The 9542-nt window shown below is 34.0% G+C and overlaps 1 pseudogene; it reads left to right on the top strand.

The window, feature by feature from the left end:
* Positions 1-3646: 3646 nt before the first annotated feature.
* On the top strand, positions 3647-4479 carry LOC128577122 (UPF0729 protein C18orf32 homolog; annotated as a pseudogene).
* Positions 4480-9542: the final 5063 nt, after the last annotated feature.

Raw genomic sequence — 9542 nt, 5'->3', positions numbered from 1 at the left:
CTCACCCATTAAAAATGCAGAAGGTGTGTCCATTGAAAATATATGTACCAAAGAAAAATGGAAACAACATTTAAAATAGATACAGTTTAAATCTTTAAGTCAAATTAAGAACAGAATTTAATTCAAATACATAAAGGCACTATGATACTATAGCTCATTATTACATAAATTTGTGTCTAGATTACAGAATCAGGTAACATTACTGGAACACAATAACCCACCAATAAACAAAATATGGCTGCCTATGAACAGTTCCATGCCAGTAAATAATAACCAGTTCTCAAGAAAACAGAGGCCTAATTTGTAGTGTTTGCTCATTTTTGCGGTGTAAATACTCCCATCATGGCCAATTTTAAGCTACCAAGAAGACATCAATCAGCTAGCAAAATTCCTGAAAATTTAATAATTGGCTCTTGTCAGCTGTTATGAGTTGGCTTTAGCACATCACTTAAATATGAGGCAAACTAACCTTAAGGGATTACAAAGGACTTCTACCTTACACATTATAACACTCTATGTGTGTGTGTGTGTGTGTGTGTGTGTGTGTGTGTGTGTGTGTATGTATATATATACACATATATGTGTGTGTTTCTTTGCAAAATTTATATATTAATAGGTAATTATCTGCATGATACAAATTCAAAAGTTACAAAATGGTATACAGTGAAGATTCTCCCATCCATTTCTTTGCATGAATCACCATGTTCTTTTTGGAGACAACCCATTTTAACTCATGTCTTATATTTCTTTCCAGAAGTATCCTTTAAGAAATTATAAACACTAATACATTCTTTCTTTCTTCTTTTTTAGAAAACAAAAATGATAGAATACTATACTTCATACTATACTTTGCTCATTTGTCATTTAACAATACATTTTGGAGATTGTTTCATTTCAATACATTTCATTTCAATACATAAAAACAAGCCTCTTAATATCATTTAGTAATTACTGTGTTCCAATGAATATGCTTGTTCATACATTAGTTCACAATTGTGAATGTGTATGTTGGACAAATTCCTAGGAATGAAATTACTGGGTCAAAGGCTGCTTCAGGAAGAGGCAGCAGATATACTTGGTGGTTGAGGAATGGAAAAATTAAAGATTCTAATTTTGTTTTCAGTTGTTACCAACATAATCATGTAACAATATCATATTACCTGAAAACCAAGCTTTTCCTGATGAAACTTTCACATCTGGACTATTTTGGATGGATGAAATCAATACATGCTGGAGACTTAAAAGATCATAAGAAAGATGAGGCATTCTGGAGAATAAACAAAATCATATATAGCCTACCCAGCTGAGCCTATATTTCTTTGATTCATCTATCCAACTATATACTAGTTATATTTCTATCTGTGATAGAGGAATTTAAGAAATAGCACTGGACTTATGGTATAAGACAGGGTAATATAATTATACTATAAATTATAACATAATTACAATCAATATCAACTAAAAAGTCTAATGAATGCATAACATATGACCTTTGAAGAAATTTTAGGCAATACAGAAATGTCCAAAAAATATATAACACTCTATGTTATAATCAACCATTATTCTGCTCAGAAATAGCTAATGTGAACATTTTGCGGCAATATACTACAAATTTCATATAATTCACTTTTTTTGTATATGCATTATATAGAGGAGTACATACATATACGTCTTGGAATGTTACTGTACACACTTTATCATGACTGAACAGTTTGCCATGTCATTAAGTATTCTTCTACAATAATGGTTATTCTCACTAGAGTAGCCTACTATTAGTAGTCTCACTAGAGTAGGGGAGAGAATAAAGTTCTTGAAAAGGGGGGTATATTTCCATTTCAATCTCTGACTTTGAAACTCATTTGATTTAATAAAAGATGTTTCTCTGGGAAGCATATCACCCTTGCGAAGAGTATGGAAGAGATTGAAAATTCTCTTCTATATCATCATTTAAAATAGGTGAAAAGTATTCTCCCATATTCATAGCCCATATTTTATTTAGTCAATCATTAAAAATTTAGGATAAGGGAAATTACTTACAGGGAAACAAAATTAACCTATATTAAGACATTGATTAATTTACCTGTCAGGAGGTAAAATGTCATTTTTCTCTTCCAAAGATACTAAATGCTGTTTTAGTGCTTCAAGCAAACTGTGGGGTGCCTAGAAAGAAGTTATGAAAGACTTATCATCTGATAGTTTTAGCAAATTCATACTCTCCTATATCACAGTCAGCCTCCTATAATCATGGGTTCTGAATCTGTGGATTTAATCAACCATGGATTGAAAATATTCTGAAAAAAATGGATGGTTATATCTGTATTTAACATGTACATGTAGCCTTTTTTTCTTGTCATTATTTCCTAAAAAATACAGTATAACAACTATTTATATAGTATTTACATTGTGTTAGGTATGATAAGTAATCTACAGATGATTTAAAGTACAAGGAAGAGTTTGTGTAGGTTATATGCAAATACAGCATCATTTTATATCAGAGACTTAGATATACATGGATTTTGGTATCTGTGGAAAATCTAGGAATAATCCCCACAGACGTGAAGTGACAACTGTACAAAATAGTTCAGACAAAATTAAAGCACCTCTACAGCAAGTGAATGAAAGCTAAAATTGATACATGTAAATTCATTATTAAAAGCATTTATCTTGGTATCAAATCAGATTTTTTGAACTATGCTTTGAGATTCCCTTCTAAAAACAACAAATACATTTCTTAAAATGACAAAAGGACTGCTAAAATATCTATCTCCTGAGGAGAAGACAATGGGCTTCACTATCTATGTGTCCTTCATGCATGACCAGATCACGAGATAAATTTAAGTATTAAGCCTAATGTAGAGGAGGGAGTAAGGGGAGAGAAGAAAACAGAGAATATGTACATATATGGCAAGGGATGGAGTCTCAAATGATGATTGATATAATAAACATATAAGCATAAAAAAACTCACTTAAATACATAAGAGAAATAAACTGACCTGAGTAAGATATGGGATGTCACTCTCATCAATTCCAACTTGCTGAATTCAAAAAAGTGGGGGGGGGAAACACATGTTACAGCAGGGAGTGGAAACAACAACAACAAAAAATGTAACTGAAAGATCATTGTGTACATGAAAGAGAAAATACCCCAAGAACATGATGTCTTCCATTGGCTTCCTCCTCTAATGTATGCCTTGTACACTTAACATACTTATATTTATCATAAGGATAGACTCTAAAAGGAAAGACTTTCTAGATATTGAATCTTTGCTGTTTTGAGAAGAGTTAGGCTGCATTTTGGTTATGTGTGTTCAAATTTTTCAAGTAGTCACCATTATTCATATTGTTACTCTCCTTTGGGTAAATACATCTTTGTTCTCTTTTTGTTTTCAGAAGTTTGACTATCATGTGCCTAAGTATGCTTCTCTTTGTATTTATGTTGCTTGGTTCTGAGTTCAGGGAAAACATCAGGCTCACTTCCTGTGTTTCCTACTGTCACAGTTCTATCATTTCCCTAAAAAGACATGTCACATGTATGGTCCAGTTTTATAGTTGTTTCTAGTGGGAGGGTTAGCTTGGTTTTTCTCACGGCTACAAAAATAAGTCCTTTTCCCAGGAGCTGTGGTGGGCCCAGGCTCGAGGCCGGGGGATGGGCTCTGACCTTCGGGCTCCCCCGGGGCCTTCCAGCTGCTGGGCAGGCTCCATCACCGAGCCCAAGCCCGGCGCGCGCGATTCTCCCCACTTGTTCCGGGCTTCGTTGCTTACTGCATGTTCCTGGGCGCCCCGCTTCACCTTCGCGGTACACTCGGCTCCTAAACACGTGTACCCACCGGCCATCCCCCTTGCCCTTTGCCTGGGTTCTTTGCCCACCCAACCTCAGTACCTCCTGCTCCGCCTGTCCCCTTTCGTCGGTTTTGTTCTTTTCTTTGGCCTCCTATTGTTGGTTTCTCTTGATTTCTATGATCCTCACCATTAGTCCTTATCTATTCAATCCTGATTTTTCAGTCATTGTTTGACTCAACCTGTCCCTGCTCTTTCTGTCACTATTGGTGTGATAGATGCGATATGGTGAACTGGGTTACTTAAAGAGAGGTAACTTTCCCTATGATACCTACCCTATTTCAGGTAGAACCTCAGCCTTTTCCTTATTCCATTGTTGCTTTGCACTAAGACGAGTGAAAGAAGATTCCTCAGTATCCGTTTTTATCCATTTTGCTTGTGCTTGTTGGCTTGGACAAGTTTAGGAGCTCAAGCTAGGTACAATAGTGTGTATTTCTTCTATTGTCATTCCGGTTCTACTCTGGGTCTACAAAAAATTCCTGGAGCCATACATATACCCTTTGATTTCCCGTTTTGTTAGTCGTATATGGCCTAGAAAAACTGTACAAGAACCCAATGATAAAAATAAAGGCAAAGTAGACTGTAAGGGTGGAGACAAATGGATTACCAACAAGAGGATCAACAGAAATCTCTGATAAATAAGAAAGACTAAAGTGATTTTCCCAAAGGATCTCATTTTTAAAATGGACCTTCTTTGTAATTGTAAAGCACATTCTTTGTAATAGTCTCTGACCATTTTCACTGAGACCAAAATTCTATATAGATAGATTCAGTATTTACCTGATACAAATCAGGGAAATACATGATATCAATATTTGAAATGTAGGTAACTTATATTTAATGACCTCATTCCTGAGTTCCTTTTTTGATAATGTAGCATTCATTTATTTCTATTATTGCTGTTTTAATAATATGAATAAATATAAGATCTGTGCCAGTAAAAAAAAAAAAAAAAGATTGCTTTTCACATTTCTTGGGAGCAGGACACAATTATAGGCCCTACTTTATTTAACAAATGAAAACAGTATAACCTAATTCTTTGTACCCTCAATGAATCTCAAACAATTAAAAAAATTGCTTTTCAGCACAAGTACATTGGAGATTACATTCATGTACTTACTTTCAGTTTTTAGTTTTACCATGTATGAAGTACTTAAAACTACTATCAATTTCTGTATATTTGTGTGGTGATGGTGGTCATGGGGAGAAGAAATATAGTTACACCTAAACTAACGGAAAAAAAAGCAGAAAAGCCTTTGGCAGAAATGGATTTCTATACCTCTGCAACTTTCAGAAACTGTGCCAATTTGCTTGTTATTCCAAGGAACTTGGTGTAAAGATCCAAACTTTCCTTGCAGTGGTTCTTCCTCATGTCAAAATATTTGCCTAAAATTAGAAAAAAATAACCATGAAGGAGCCAATATCTTAGTCATTTTGAAATTTCACTTCATTCTGATTATTACATTTGAATCTGATAATGGATATGATTTTAACCTGTTACAAACTATTATAGTTTTAATAAAGTTATTTTATTTTTAATAACGAGAAATAGGACTACTCAATCCCTATAATCAACAAATTTTTATGGTGTAACTACTGTTTACCAAACACTGCTGCTGGGAATATAAACAGAATTTAATAGTATACATGATAGTTTAGATTTTAATTTCTACAACATCTAGCCTATGTATAGTCTTTTTGAAGGAAGTGGCTGTATTTCTTACCCTCTGGTAACACTATAAATGTACTAGGGATTTCTTCATTATAAAGAAAATCTCAGCTAGGCATAGTGGCTTATGCCTATAAACCTAGCACACTGGGAGGCCAAGGCAGGTGGATTTCCTGAGCTCAGGAGTTCAAGACCAGCCTGAGCAAGAATGAGATCCCATCTCTAAAAAAATTAGCCATCCGATGTGGCAGATGCCTGTAGTTCTAGCTACTTGGGAGGCTGAGGCAAGAAGATTGCTTGAGCCCAAGAGTTTGAGGTTGTTGTGAGCTGGGATGGCACGGTACTCAACCCCAGGGTGACTGAGTGAGACTCTGATGCAAACAAAAAGAGAGAGAGAGAAAGAAAGAAAAGATGGGTGGTGCCTGTGGCTCAAAGGGGTAGGGCGCCAGCCCCATATAATGGAGGTGGCGGGTTCAAACCCAGCCCTGGCCAAAAACTGCAAAAAATAAAAAAAAAAAAGAAAGAAAGAAAATCTCAAATTCTCAATAATACAGTTTAAAGAATCTTTGCAATGAAATGATCATTCCTTAGGGCTAAATGATGACAGTAATTTTCTGAAAAGCCTAAAAAATACATGTATATAATTAACAATTACTTATCTTGTAGGTTTTCTTTCTTGGGAAAGCCAGAACTCTTGCTATTTGGCCTTGCCAGAAATGGGCCTTAATGTATAAATATGTCAACCCATGTTGATTCTCTGGTAAATCTCCCAGACATATCAATCAGAGCTTACTTATATAAAAATTGAAAAGTTCTGTGCCTAATTAGCCAAATAATTTTTAAGCAATAAAGCAATATAATATTTCATTATTTAAAAATATACACGACTCCACAAAGATCTTCTATTTTGAATCCAAAGCAAATATGAGCCTAAACATAGCAATAAAAGATTTTTACAAATAGATTACTTTTACCATTTTATATTTTTAAAAAATAATGTTTCTTCTTTATCCTACCTAGCAGATTAAGGATGCCTTCATTATAGGCTGCAAAGAGACGAAGAGAATCTTTAAAGAGCAGCATAAAAGCAGCATGTATTATACCATTTGTTAGCTCTTCAGGATTTGCCTGGAAATTAAATAAAAGAATAATCAATTATCACTACAGTTTTTAAAAAATGACTTCTCCTCCCTACAGTTAAATGATGCCATTTACTAATATTCTTTAAAAGGACTTATAAAGCTCTTACGTTAAAATTAAGAAGAGCATCAAACTGGATTTGAATAACTGGAAGTGTGTTTAGCAGCTCTTTAGTATTCATAGTTCTCATCATACCATCTGTCCTATAAAAGACAAAAGAAATACATAATCATCAATAATTAAGAGTTGGAGAAGTACTGTGACATCAGCATCTTAAAATATAACTGTTTTTGATACACTATAAAGTAGACCACATGTTGAATTTCAGGATTTCTTGCTCACAAACTAATATTTACTAACCCTCTCTTGGTTTTTGTGATGTCAGATGCCATCAGTCTATATGCGAGTGACTTTTCATTCAAGTATCTGCTGTATCGTCTGATGAAGGTAGACATAGTGTAGCCTAAAAATGAGAGATTGTGGTTATATCCAGTTGGACCAATATTAACTTTTTACAATATGTCAATAAATGTGAAGACTTATTCAACAATCATCTGTATACCTCAATGATACCTTTAAAACACAAAAGTTAGAATGTTCTTTAATAATCATCTAGTCTGACATTCCCCAAGCTTTCTGTTAAAGATTTTTTATTTCCTCAAAGCCTTCATATCACTCCTTAATATGTTGTTGATGGTGACATTACTGAACAGATGAAATAACTGAATTTTATCAGCTCTTTGGACATTTCCAGTAACTCCATTGTAAAGTCTCAGCATTTTTATTCTCCTCATCCCACTGCACAATTCTCCTCCACCCTCCCTCCACTCAGCAAATGAGCTTGCCCTGTACTTCATAGACAAAATGGAGGAAAAAAGGGCATGGCAGAAACTCAGCTTCTCTTTATTCAACTTCCAAACATACGTTGATTTATTTACTCAATTTATTAATTCATTCAACAATCTCGAGTGTCTACTATGAGCCAGGCCATATCTTAAAAGTTCAGCAGTGAACAAAACAAACAAAAACTCCTACCCTCATAGGGCTTATATTCCAATTGGTAATGATAGACAATTATGCAAAAGAAAAGGAAAGCACAGAGACAGTCAGTGAGAAGTAGAAAGAATAAAGCTCAGGCAGAGAAGTGGTTTGAGAGTTTGTGGAGATTTTCAGTATGCTCTATAAGGCCTCACTGGGTAAAGACCTGTAGGTCTCATTAATTTATCTGTCTGTAACACATAGCATATTCTGTTATTCTTAGTAAGCACTCACATATGTGTTGTATCAATGAATGTAGGGATTATTTGCCTCCATAAATTATATAACACACCAACCACAACCTTTATAATTTAGAATTTTTTTTTAACTAGGCATGCTTTTCAGGACTTTTCCCTTCTTACCACACAGAAATATTTCCATCAAAGAATCATCATCTTACCTTCCACGACACTTTTATCCAGGAAGTTGTGTAATGTGAACAAAGAGTTTCGAGATGAAAGATGCTGGATAAAACGCTATCAAACAAAAGTGAAAAATTCTAAAATTGGTTACTGTATAAAAAGAGTTTATTAATGATTTTGTTATTGTAAATGTATATTTAACATAATTCTGTAATGTATTTTCTATTTCAGGAGCATTGATTAAATTGAGCACAATCATATCCAACACAAGGATTTTTGTAGTACTGCCAACTTTTCTCTGTTTATCTACTCCCCGAATAAACAAGGGATTAAACATTAAAGCTCACGTGACTAAGCATTTTCTTTCTCTAAGACTTTATATCCAGACATTCCACTCTTTTGAGTAACTTGTAAACTACAGAAAAATACAAAGAATAATATTATATATCTGTGTACCCCACTACCTAGAAATGACAATTGCTAACTTTTTGATATATCTGCCTCAGGTCTATTTTTAAAATAAGAGGAATAAAATATTACAGATAAAGCAAAAATCCCTTCTGACCCATCCTCAAGATCATTTCTTTATTTTCCTACCTAGAAGTAACTGGTATCATAATTTTAACATGCCATTTTTAAAGTATATTTTCCTTATAGTTTCACATGTATTTGTTCCATGGACAAAAATTATGTGTATTTTAAAAATTTAATGTAAATGGTGTTGTACACCAAATGTCATCCTACAACTTGGTTTTCCTATTAGCATTGTTTTTGAGATTTAGCCTTGTTGGTATACATCCAGTGAATGTTACACAAAATTTAGTTGTATCAGCAATTTCATTTTATCTGTTCCCTACTGATGGAAATTTAGGTGACTTCTAGTTTTCATTATTACAAATATGATGTGAGAAGTGGATTTTTTGGGTTACTGGGCTGGACATTTTCAACTTTGTAAAATGTGTCTTAATGTTCTCTTTACAGTGATAAACTGTAGCAGCTAATAATTTACATGTCATCCACAGTGTATATGAGGTCTCATTTCTTCAAAGTCCTCCCATCTTTTCATACTGTCATAAATTTAATATTTTCCTAATGTAAACATGTTCTCAGATAGCTATCAGGCATTCTGTTTTCCTTTTCTGTGAACTCTCTGTTCATTTCTTTTGCTCACTCATTCATTGTAATAGCCCTTTTCTCAGTAATTATGTATTCTGAATATTAACTTTTGGTCTGCAATAAAGTTAATAGACACTGCAAATATCTTCTTTCATTTTTTTTTTTTTTTTTTGGTTTTTGGCCGGGGCTGGGTTTGAACCCGCCACCTCTGGCATATGGGACCAGCGCCCTACTCCTTGAGCCACAGGCGCCACCCCACAAATATCTTCTTTCAACTATGGTGTCTTTCCTACCTGAATGCCATAAACATATTCTCCTACATGTTTTTTAATTTTAAAATTTAGTTTTTAACATTTAGATATTTGATATGTGAGGTATTT

Source organism: Nycticebus coucang, chromosome X (assembly GCF_027406575.1).
Source record: "Nycticebus coucang isolate mNycCou1 chromosome X, mNycCou1.pri, whole genome shotgun sequence".
NCBI classification, from domain to species: Eukaryota; Metazoa; Chordata; class Mammalia; order Primates; family Lorisidae; genus Nycticebus; species Nycticebus coucang.
Note: the sequence above shows the minus strand (reverse complement) of the source record. Positions and strands in the feature narration are given on the sequence as shown.